Source organism: Oncorhynchus clarkii, chromosome 18, assembly GCF_045791955.1.
Source record: "Oncorhynchus clarkii lewisi isolate Uvic-CL-2024 chromosome 18, UVic_Ocla_1.0, whole genome shotgun sequence".
NCBI classification, from domain to species: domain Eukaryota; kingdom Metazoa; phylum Chordata; class Actinopteri; order Salmoniformes; family Salmonidae; genus Oncorhynchus; species Oncorhynchus clarkii.
This window is the reverse complement of record NC_092164.1, coordinates 58,847,403-58,860,188: the sequence shown is the minus strand read 5'-3', so window position 1 is coordinate 58,860,188 and position 12,786 is coordinate 58,847,403. Positions and strand designations below refer to the sequence as shown.

General features: G+C 42.7%; 1 protein-coding gene across 1 annotated transcript in view; it reads right to left on the bottom strand.

Annotated features, from left to right (window-relative positions):
• Positions 1 to 747, bottom strand: part of LOC139373790 (cyclin-dependent kinase 6-like) — an 84,829-nt gene extending 84,082 nt beyond the window's left edge. Inside the window, exon 1 of the mRNA XM_071114785.1 lies at positions 315 to 747. The gene's annotated coding sequence lies outside the window, so the exon portion shown is untranslated. The remainder of the gene's footprint in view (positions 1 to 314) is intronic.
• Positions 748 to 12,786: the final 12,039 nt, after the last annotated feature.

The following is a 12,786-nucleotide window of genomic DNA, read 5'->3' as shown; positions in this document are numbered from 1 at the left end:
ATAGGCGACAAACTTTTGCGAGCACGTGGTTGTCTACTGATTGTATTGTCTGAACTTCCTATAGTCCATTTAACCACATCTCTCATTTTCCATGTCATTAATAGTGTTGTGGTTTAATAATGCAACTTGTTCGCTATGCGTTTTTTGCACGGCAACTTTTTTTAAAAATTTATAAACATTTAAAATAGCCTACAACAATTAAAACATTGCAGCATCGTAATTGGCAACTCATGCTTTTAAAATATCACAATAAGTACATTCATGTTAAATACATTTTTCTACACAAAAAGTAAAATATGAATATTTCAGCCTACCTTATTTTATGTTATCAGTGAAAGTCGCAATTGGTCGTGTCCATGAATTTATGAAACATGCCCCCGTTGGATAAATGTTCACACTAAGACACAACACATCACAGATCCCTCACTGTCACGCCGGGCCACACAGGTAGTCGGATGGAGCAGCTTCTGTAACCCCCATCCCTCAGCAGTAGCCTCACCACCTCTGCAACTGCAGCTCAAGCAAAGCAACTATATAATACGGGGGGAGGGGGGTATTTTTTTTTACAGAAAAACACAGTGCCTACTGCAACTTGGGGGGGGGGGGGGGGGGGGGGGTCATAGGACAAAAGCGTGATATATTCTCCAAGCCACGCTTTTCTCAGTTTTTCCCCTTTTTAACTCTCTTTTCCCCATTTATCCCGGGATATGCAACGCTTGCCTGTGAGCTCCGTCTCTTCTTCGCTTTCCCACGCTGGCTGAATGTGCCTTGACCCCCTTCAGATAAGTTTGACACAGAGCAGGAACATTTCCGCATTCCTCCCGACTACAAAGACTAACCGCCTCCTTTTTCGTTATGTTGCCCTCCTTGGTTCTTTATCATTCATAGTTCTCTCTCGGGTTTACCTCAGAGTCAAAACTAGCAGCACCACAGGGGGGAAATCTGGCCGGCAAGAAACGTTTATTTTAATGGAACATTCGATCTATCCGGGCCATTGAAAACTATTCCATTGACAATACACCAGCGGGGAAGCAGGGTGACAAGCACGCCTTTGGCCCATAAGGTCAGGTTCGGTTCAAGGACTTGTGACTTGGGTTGTGTCAAGGGGTGATTCTCCTTCAATGACTGTATGGATTCTCGCAAGGCACTCACCCCTTCGAGGGTGGTCATTTTCAATATTTTCAATGCTTCATCTTCATGTGAGATGCCCCCCATGATGAGTTTTTTTGTGGCCCCCTTCAAAGTTGCCCATCCCTGGCCTGGGTGATATTCATTTTGGGGAAAAATAAATACCGGTATGTAAATTATCCAATTCAAATATGTATATTATTATAATTTATGGCACATAAAATAATATCGATGAACATAAGTGTTATGTGTCTTTCAAAATTGGGATGAAAAGTGATTTATCCAAAACTGTTATGAGATTTCTGTTAGGCCTCTTTCAGGTTTGATACTACGATATATAATTGAATAATAAAAAACTAAATCAACAATGGATATTCTGTTTTTTACATGTTCTTTAGAATGAATCCATGGGCTTTTGAGACAATCAGTGACAATAGATTTAGTATCTGGTAGCTTATATAACCACAATAACTTTGATTTTTTTATTTATTATTCTAAATCTATTAGTGTCACAAAGTAGCCTATAGCTGTGGGTCATGGCTAGAAAGGATACATCTTTTGTCAAATTTACTTAAAAGTAACCAAAAACCTTTAGATTTTTGCTAACCCTAACCATTTTTCTAATATTAACCTAATTATTTTAACCTGCTACATTAATTATCCTAACCTGCTATGTTAATTATCCTAACCTGCTATGTTAATTATCCTAACCTGCTATGTTAATTATCCTAACCTGCTATGTTAATTATTCTAACCTGCTGAGTAAGTTCTCTTAAGCTGCTACAAAAAGTAAAATCTGACAAAAGCTGTATGATTTCTCGTCAAAACCAATTTTTTTCTGGTTCCTGGTCCAACCTGAACCTTTATAGTTTAGACTGGAGCATAACATGACGAGACTTGATGTCAGATTATCCACATGAAAGATGCCTTAGTATCATGCCTTTCTTTAAAGGAGAAGATCAGAGCAGGAGACGAAAGTTCCAACAAACATTTCCTCAGAAAGTTATCTTGTGTACTGCTATCATTTTGATAAAGTGTGAAAAAGAATGTAAGACTTTTGATTGTCATGTAACGGTTGTCGTTGGTGGAAGAAGGAGAGGACCAAGGTGCAGCGTGGTACATGTTCATAATTATTTTAATAGCACACTGAAAAATACAAAAACAACAACGTGAACGACCGAAACAGTTCTGTCTGGTACAGATACGAAACAGAAAACAACTACCCACAACTCAAGGGCGAAACCAGGCTGCCTAAGTATGGTTCTCAATCAGAGACAACGATTGACAGCTGCCTCTGATTGGGAACCATACCAGGCCAAACACATAGAAATACAAACATAGAACAAAACATAGACAGCCCACCCCAACTCACGCCCTGACCAACCTAAAATAGAGACATAAAAAAGGAACTAAGGTCAGGATGTGGCATGTAATTTGATTTCAATGGAAAAAGTAAATCTGGGGTGGGTAGGGGGGTGGGTGGGGGTGGGGTGGGGTTATGGGTGGGGGGATTGGAGGGCAAAATGAGTCTGAAGTAGCCAATCCCACCCACCCTAGCCAATCCAAAATGCATCATTAGCATTACAAAGAAAGCACACAATACAGGCAACGCATTCTGAACCAATAACTATAAACGTGGACATTTCTATTGTAGCATCATCATTGTCTGCTTTACATGAACGCTGAGAGAGCCATCCCCCAGATTTAATACATTAGAATGCATGCTCCTTCTTGGGCTGAAAAACAAACCAATGAAGTTCCTCTGTTGTGTGTGGTAAGTAAGTACAGACACACATGCACACACACATTACCATGCTCATTGCGATTGTAACGTTGAAACATGAATAACTTTCTCACATTATTCTCAAAAATCATTACTCAAAAATACTCTGCAAAAATGAATTGTAAACACAGGGCACATACGCTTGGGAATCTCCTATCTATAAGTCTATGAATGTTAATTTCATTATTCATCAGCATTCATCTCTTCTACTTCTATGCGTTTGTTGTTTGTGGTTATTCTATTACTATAGATTCATGCATAACACAGAGGTGAAGGTGCTATAACACATAGGTCAAGGTGTTATAACTCAGAGGTCAAGGTGTTGTAACTCAGAGGTCAAGGTGTTGTAACTCAGAGGTAAATGTGTTGTAACTCAGAGGTAAATGTGTTGTAACTCAGAGGTAAATGTGTTATAACGCAGAGGTCAAGGTGTTGTAACTCAGAGGTAAATGTGTTGTAACTCAGAGGTAATTGTGTTGTAACTCAGAGGTAAATGTGTTATAACGCAGAGGTCAAGGTGTCAAATCAGAGGTCAAGGTGTTATAACTCAGAGGTCAAGGTATTATAACTCAGAGGTAAAGATTCTATAACTCAGAGGTAAATGTGTTATAACGCAGAGGTAAATGTGTTATAACACAGAAGTAATTGTGTTGTAACTCAGAGGTAATTGTGTTGTAACTCAGAGGTAAATGTGTTATAACGCAGAAGTAATTGTGTTGTAACTCAGAGGTAATTGTGTTGTAACTCAGAGGTAAATGTGTTATAAATCAGAGGTAAATGTGTTATAACTCGGAAATAAAGTTAGAATTCAGAGGTAAAGGTCTTATAAGTCAGAGGTAAATGTATTAGAATTCAGAGGTAAAGGTGGTATAATTCAGAGGTAAATGTGTTATAACAGAGAGGTAAAGACTCTATAACACAGAGGTAAATGTGTAATGACTAAGAGGTAAATGTGTTATAACAGAGGTCAAGGTGTCAAATCAGATGTCAAGGTGTTATAACTCAGAGGTAAATGTGTTATAACTCAAGAGGTAAATGTGTTATCAGTGGTGTAAACTACTTAAGTACAAATACTTTAAGTACAACTTAAGTCGTTTTTGGGGGTATCTGTACTTTACTTTACTTTACTAATTATATTTTTGACTTGGACTTTTATTTCATTACATTCCTAAAGAAAATTATGTACTTTTTACTCCTCACAAAATTGTCCAATTCACACACTTATCAAGAGAACATCCCTGGTCATCCCTACTGCTTCTGATCTGGACGCTCACTAAACACAAATGTATTGTTTGTAAATTGTATCTGAGTGCTGGAGTGTGCCTCTGGCTAGTCGTAAATTGTAAAACAAGAAAATGGTGCCTTCTGGTTTGCTTAACATAAGGAATTTAAAATGATTTATACTTTTACTTTTACTTTTGATAATGAAGTATATTTATATATAAAACCAAATACTTTTAGACATTTACTCAAGTTTTAGACTTTAACTCAAGTAGTATTTTACTGGGTGACTCACTTTTACTTTAGTAATTTTCTATTGAGAAATCTTTACTTTTAGTCAAGTATAACAATTGGATACTTTTTCCACCACTGTGTGTTATAAAATACAGGTCAAGGTGTAATAACACAGAGGTGTAGAACAACAGTAATGGTGGAACACAAGCTGATAAACAAAGTAGGTGATTTAAATGCTCCTTGAGTTTAGTCCTCAATAACTTCTCTGTTGTCCCCTCAAGAAGAAGAAGCCTGCTCTACCGCCATGTTAATCATTTAAATAGTCCCACACAACAGTTCAAACACAACATTAGTCACAGTGAATACCTTTGTACCAACATGTACACTATACCACAGAATCTGTAATGAAAGTATAGTTTTCACAGAAATAATGGAATGTAGTTTGTTAACCAGACACACCCTTTTGGATTTTGACCCTCAATGAGATATACTATGAAAAAACAAGTCTATTGTTTTCAGACAACACCGTCCCCGTCCCCGTCACCGTCCCCGTCACGTCCCCGTCCCCGTCCCCGTCACCGTCCCCGTCACCGTCCCCCTCCCCGTCCCCGTCACCGTCCCCGTCACCGTCCCCGTCACCGTCACTGTCACCTTATGACAAATCTTGGCAAGAGAGTTAGGTAGTTATGGATAAGACATAATTTACACCCTTCTAGCGGCCTGAACGTTGTGGTGATTAGACAGTTGGTCTCTTTAACCCGAGGCTTAGCATGGATACAGTGATATCATAAGCCTGGCTGGAGAGATAAAGTCGTCAACCTCTTAGTTGGAAAACTCACCAGCTCTACTGCTTATGTTTTGATCATCGCTCCTGCCTTCTGTTGAGATAAACTAGATATCTACTGTAAGGTTGGGTCTCAGGTCAACGACCTACAGTATAACTATGATCATCGCTCCTGCCTTCTGTTGAGATAAACTAGAGATCTACTGTAAGGTTGGGTCTCAGGTCAACGACCTACAGCATAACTATGATCATCGCTCCTGCCTTCTGTTGAGATAAACTAGAGATCAACTGTAAAGTTGGGTCTCAGGTCAACGACCTACAGTATAACTATGATCATCGCTCCTGCCTTCTGTTGAGATAAACTAGAGATCAACTGTAAAGTTGGGTTTAGGCCAACGACCTACAGTATAACTATGATCATCGCTCCTGCCTTCTGTTGAGATAAACTAGAGATCAACTGTAAAGTTGGGTCTCAGGTCAACGACCTACAGTATAACTATGATCATCGCTCCTGCCTTCTGTTGAGATAAACTAGAGATCTACTGTAAGGTTGGGTCTCAGGTCAACGACCTACAGTATAACTATGATCATCGCTCCTGCCTTCTGTTGAGATAAACTAGATATCTACTGTAAGGTTGGGTCTCAGGTCAACGACCTACAGTATAACTATGATCATCGCTCCTGCCTTCTGTTGAGATAAACTAGAGATCAACTGTAAAGTTGGGTCTCAGGTCAACGACCTACAGTATAACTATGATCATCGCTCCTGCCTTCTGTTGAGATAAACTAGAGATCTACTGTAAAGTTGGGTCTCAGGTCAACGACCTACAGTATAACTATGATCATCGCTCCTGCCTTCTGTTGAGATAAACTAGAGATCAACTGTAAAGTTGGGTCTCAGGTCAACGACCTACAGTATAACTATGATCATCGCTCCTGCCTTCTGTTGAGATAAACTAGAGATCTACTGTAAAGTTGGGTCTCAGGTCAACGACCTACAGTATAACTATGATCATCGCTCCTGCCTTCTGTTGAGATAAACTAGAGATCAACTGTAAGGTTTGGTCTCAGGTCAACGACTTGTGAAGTTGACTGAATAAAAATAATCTTGTTGTCGCACTAGATAGATTTCAGTGCATTTATAAGCCATGTGGTTCTCCCCCTCATGTACCAGCACCCTAGCTTTCACTCTTCTCTTTGACTGATACACTCACTGTATTAGTCTACTTTCACGCTTTGGTAATAACCAAACTTACTGTATCTGAACGTCTGAGGGCGCAATTCACTCAAATCCGCATTGCAGTATCATATCGCATCGTATGTCATTATTTTTTCCTATGGTCAAATATAATAATATAGGGGCCTCCCGGGTGGCGCAATGGTTAAGGGCGCTGTACTGCAGCACCAGCTGTGCCACCAGAGAACCCAGGCTCTGTCGTAACTGGCCGCGACCAGGAGGTCCGTGAGGCGATGCACAATTGGCATAGCATCGTCCGGGTTAGGGAGGGCTTGGCCAGTAGGGATATCCTTGTCTCATCACTCACCAGTGACTCCTGTGGCGGGCCGGGCGCAGTCCACGTTAACCCAAGGTTGCCAGGTGCACAGTGTTTCCCCCGACACATTGGTGCAGCTGGCGTACGGGTTGGATGCGCGCTGTGTTAAGAAGTAGTGCAGCTTGGTTGGGTTGTGTATCGGAGAATGCATGACCTTCAACCTTTGTCTCTCCCGAGCCCGTATGGGAGTTGTAGCGATGAGACAAGATAGTAGCTATTGGATACCACGAAATTGAGGATAAAATGTAAAAAAAATAAAAAATAATAATATAATTGTTTTGATCACGCAGACTGGGATATATTCTGGGAAGCCTCTGAGAATAACATTGACATATACACTGACACGGTGACTGAGTTCATCAGGAAGTGTATAGCGGATGTTGTTCCCACTGTGACTATTAAAACCTGCCCAAATCAGAAACCGTGGATAGATGGCAGCATTCACACAAAACTGAAAGCGCAAACCACCACATTTATCCATGGCAAGGTGGCTGTGAATATGGTTGAATACAAACAGTGTAGTTATTTTCTCCATAAGGCAATCAAATAGGCAAAACGTCAGTACAGAGACAAAGTGGAGTCACAATTCAAAACCTCAAACACCAGACGTATGTTGCAGGGTCAACAGACAATCACAGGTTACAAAGACAAAACCAGCCACGCGGCCCGTTCCCAAGGACAGTGGGCTCTCGTACTCCCTGGCCAAAGTGAGTAAGACATTTAAACGATGCAATCGCCATCGCACTTCACACTGCTCCCTCCCATCTGGACAAGAGGATGTATGACAAGAGGATCTATGTAAGAATGCTGTTCATTGACTATAGCTCAACCTTCAACAACATAGTACCCTCCAAGCTCATCATTAAACTCAGGGGCCTGGTTCTGAACCCTGCCCTGTTCAACAGGTGGTGAAGGTAGGAAACAACACCTCCACTTCGCTGATCCTCAACACAGGGGCCCCACAAGGGTACGTGCTCAGCCCCCTCCTGTACTCCCTGTTCACCCATGACTAGGTGGCCACGCATGCCTGCAACTCAATCATCAAAGGAGAGGTTATTTTCCTGGCACTACTCCAACATGGCCCTCAAATCCTCCCTGTAGGCTGTCTCGTCATTGTTGGTAATCAGGCCTACAAAATCAGGCCTACACAACAGTTGTAGACCTGATTACCAACAATGACGAGACAGCCTGCAGGGAGGATTTGAGGGCCAGGTTGGAGTAGTGGCAGGAAAATAACCTCTCCCTCAACGTCAACAAAACAAAGGAACGTGGACTTCAGGAAACAGCAGAGAGAACCCGCACCTATCCACATCGTCAGGACCGCAGTGGAGAATGTGAAAAGCTTCAAGTTCCTCAGCTTACATATCACAGATGATCTGAAATTGTCCACCCACACAGACAGTGTGGTGAAGAAGGCGCAACAGCGTCTCTTAAACCTCAGGCGGCTGAAGAAATTCGGCTTCGCCCCTAAGACCCTCACAAACCTTTACAGATGCACAATTGAGAGCATCCTCTCGGGCTCTATCACCACCTGATACGGCCACTGCACTGCCCACAACCGCAGGGCTCTCCAGAGGGTGGTGCGGTCTGCCCAAAGTTTCACCGGGGGAACACTGCCTTCCCTCCAGGACACCTACAGCACCCGATGTCACAGGAAGGCAAAAAGGATAACAAAGGACATCAACCACCCGAGCCACGGCCTTTTCACCCCGCTCCCATCCAGAAGGCAAGGTCAGTACAGGTACATTAAAGCTGGAACTGAGAGACTGTAAAACAGCTTCTATCTCAAGGCCATCAGACGTTTAAAAAGCCATCCCTAGCCGGCTACCAGCTGGTTACTCAACACTGCACCTTAGAGGCTGCTGCCCAAGACACTGTACATAGACATAGAATCACTGGTCACTTTAATAATGGAACACTAGTCACTTTAATAATGTTTACATACTGCTTTACTAATTTCATATGTATATACTGTATTCTATTCTACTGTATTTTAGTCAATGCCACTCCGACATTGTTCTTCTAAATATTTATATATTTCTTAACTCCATTCTTTTACTTAAAATGTTTGTGTATTGTTGTGCATTGTTAAATATTACCGCACTGTTGGAGCTAGGAACACAAGCATTTAGCTACATCTGCAATAACATCTGCTAAATATGTGTATGCGACCAACATAATTTGATTTGATCCGCCGATGTCACACTTCCGCATCTGCGGTGAAAGGTGACAGGCATCTTGAGACTCATCTGAGGTTGGTACAGCCAATCTGCCAACATCTGTATGTAGAGTCTGAACAGTACACACTAATATGACCCCCTGTGAAAAGGTGAGACTCTCCTGAATGTTACGACTACTACCGAAGGTGGCTCCCCTTCCCGTTCGGGTGGCACTCGGCGGTCGTCGTCACCGGCCTACTAGCTGCCACTGATTATTTCCTCCCCCTCCTTGTCTGTTTATTGGTTACACCTGTTGTGTATTTGCTGATTAGTTGGGCTTTATTAGCCAGCCGGTTACTCGTGTGCACGTCTGTGGGTTACGTGTTTCCCATTTCGTGGGTTTTGCTGGACAGTTTAAGTCCCCGTGTTTGGGGCGTTTGTTTTATTGTACACCCTGTGTTTTCGTGGGGTTGGCTTATGTTCGCCGTTTTGTGCAATAATTAGCACTAACCCTGAACTCTCTGCTTCCTGCGCCTGACTTCTCACCCACTACACCCAGAACGTTAAACTGAACACATACAGTGCCTTGCGAAAGTATTCGGCCCCCTTGAACTTTGCGACCTTTTGCCACATTTCAGGCTTCAAACATAAAGATATAAAACTGTATTTTTTTGTGAAGAATCAACAACAAGTGGGACACAATCATGAAGTGGAACGACATTTATTGGATATTTCAAACTTTTTTAACAAATCAAAAACTGAAAAATTGGGCGTGCAAAATTATTCAGCCCCCTTAAGTTAATACTTTGTAGCGCCACCTTTTGCTGCGATTACAGCTGTAAGTCGCTTGGGGTATGTCTCTATCAGTTTTGCACATCGAGAGACTGACATTTTTTCCCATTCCTCCTTGCAAAACAGCTCAAGCTCAGTGAGGTTGGATGGAGAGCATTTGTGAACAGCAGTTTTCAGTTCTTTCCACAGATTCTCGATTGGATTCAGGTCTGGACTTTGACTTGGCCATTCTAACACCTGGATATGTTTATTTTTGAACCATTCCATTGTAGATTTTGCTTTATGTTTTGGATCATTGTCTTGTTGGAAGACAAATCTCCGTCCCAGTCTCAGGTCTTTTGCAGACTCCATCAGGTTTTCTTCCAGAATGGTCCTGTATTTGGCTCCATCCATCTTCCCATCAATTTTAACCATCTTCCCTGTCCCTGCTGAAGAAAAGCAGGCCCAAACCATGATGCTGCCACCACCATGTTTGACAGTGGGGATGGTGTGTTCAGGGTGTTGCTTTTACGCCAAACATAACGTTTTGCATTGTTGCCAAAAAGTTCAATTTTGGTTTCATCTGACCAGAGCACCTTCTTCCACATGTTTGGTGTGTCTCCCAGGTGGCTTGTGGCAAACTTTAAACAACACTTTTTATGGATATCTTTAAGAAATGGCTTTCTTCTTGCCACCCTTCCATAAAGGCCAGATTTGTGCAATATATGACTGATTGTTGTCCTATGGACAGAGTCTCCCACCTCAGCTGTAGATCTCTGCAGTTCATCCAGAATGATCATGGGCCTCTTGGCTGCATCTCTGATCAGTCTTCTCCTTGTATGAGCTGAAAGTTTAGAGGGACAGCCAGGTCTTGGTAGATTTGCAGTATTCTGATACTCCTTCCATTTCTATATTATCGCTTGCACAGTGCTCCTTGGGATGTTTAAAGCTTGGGAAATCTTTTTGTATCCAAATCCGGCTTTAAACTTCTTCACAACAGTATCTCGGACCTGCCTGGTGTGTTCCTTGTTCTTCATGATGCTCTCTGCGCTTTTAACGGACCTCTGAGACTATCACAGTGTAGGTGCATTTATACGGAGACTTGATTACACACAGGTGGATTGTATTTATCATCATTAGTCATTTAGGTCAACATTGGATCATTCAGAGATCCTCACTGAACTTCTGGAGAGAGTTTGCTGCACTGAAAGTAAAGGGGCTGAATAATTTTGCAAGCCCAATTTTTCAGTTTTTGATTTGTTAAAAAAGTTTGAAATATCCAATAAATGTCGTTCCACTTCATGATTGTGTCCCACTTGTTGTTGATTCTTCACAAAAAAATACAGTTTTATATCTTTATGTTTGAAGCCTGAAATGTGGCAAAAGGTCGCAAAGTTCAAGGGGGCCGAATACTTTCGCAAGGCACTGTACATGTCTGTCGTTTTGGTCTAGAATAACCACAGGACTCACAATACTTGTCAAAAGGTCCCCCGGAACCAGTTGAAAAAATGTGTGGAAGTAAACGACATGACCAAAGTATGTGGACAATATGGAGTTGGTCCCCCCTTTGCTGCTATAACAGCCTCCACTCTTCTGGGAAGACTTTCCACCAGTTGTTGGAACATTGCTGTGGGGACTTGCATCCATTCAGTCACAAGAGCATTAGTGAGGTCGGGCACTGATGTTGGGCGATTTGGCCTAGCTCGCAGTCTGCGTTCCAATTCATCCCTAAGGTGTTCGATGGGGTTGAGGTCAGGGCTCTGTGCAGGCCAGTCAAGTTCCTCCACATCGATCTCAACCAACCATTTCTGTATGGCCCTCACTTTGTGCACGGGGGCATTGTCATGCTGAAACTTTTGCCACAAAGTTGGAAGCACAGACATGCCTAGAATGTCATTGTATGCTGTAGTGTTAAGATATCCTTTCACTGGAACTAAGGGGCCTAGCCCGAACCATGAAAACAGCCCCAGACCATTATTCCTCCTCCACCAAACTTTACAGTGGGTATTATGTTTCGGGACAGGTAGCGTTCTCCTGGCATCCGCCAAACCCAGATTCGTCTGTCGGACTGCCAGATGGTGAAGTATGATTCATCACTCCAGAGAATGTGTTTCTGCTCCAGAGTCCAATGGCGACAAGCTTTACACCACTCCAGACGACGCTTGGCATTGCGCATGGTGATCTTGGGCTTGTGTGCGGCTGCTCTGCCATGGAAACCCATTTTATGAAACTCCCAACGAACAGTTCTTGTGCTGATGTTGCTTCCAGAGGCAGTTGTTTGGAACTTGGTAGTGAGTTTTGCAACCAAGGAAAGACAATTTTTTAAACACTACGCTCTTCAGCTCTTGGCGGTCCCGATCTGTGAGCTTGTGTGGCCTACTACTTCACAGCTGAGCCGTTGTTGCTCCTAGATGTATCCACTTCACAATAACAGCACTTACAGTTGACCGGGGAAGCTCTAGCAGGGCAGAAATTTGACAAACTGACTTGTTGGAAAGGTGGCATCCTATGACGGTGCCACGTTGAAAGTCACTGAGCTCTTCAGTAAGGTCATTCTACTGCCAATGTTTGTTTATTCAATCTTGGTTTCATCAGACCAGATCATCTTGTTTCTCATGGACTGAGAGTCTTTAGGTGCCTTTTGGCAAACTCCAAGCAGGCTGTCATGTGCCTTTTACTGAGGAGTGGCTTCCATCTGGCTACTGCCATAAATCACTGATTGGTGGAATGCTGCAGAGATGGTTGTCCTTCTGGAAGGTTCTCGCATCTCCACAGAGGAACTCTGGAGCTCTGTCAGAGTGACATCGGGTTCTTGGTCACCTCCCTGACCGAGGCCCTTCTCCCCCGATTGCTCAGTTTACCCGGGCGGACAGCTCTAGGAATAGTCTTGGTGGTTCCAAATTTCTTCCATTTAAGAATGATGGAGGCCACTGTTTTTTTCGGGACCTTCAATGCTGCAGACATTTTTTTTACCCTTCCCCAGATCTGTGCCGACACAATCCTGTCTCAGAGCTCCAAGGACAAATCTTTCAACCTCATCGCTTGGTTTTTGCTCTGACATGCACTGTCAACTGTGGGACCATATAGACAGGTGTATGCCTATCCAAATCATGTCCAATCAATTGAATTTACCACTGGTGGACTCCAATCAAG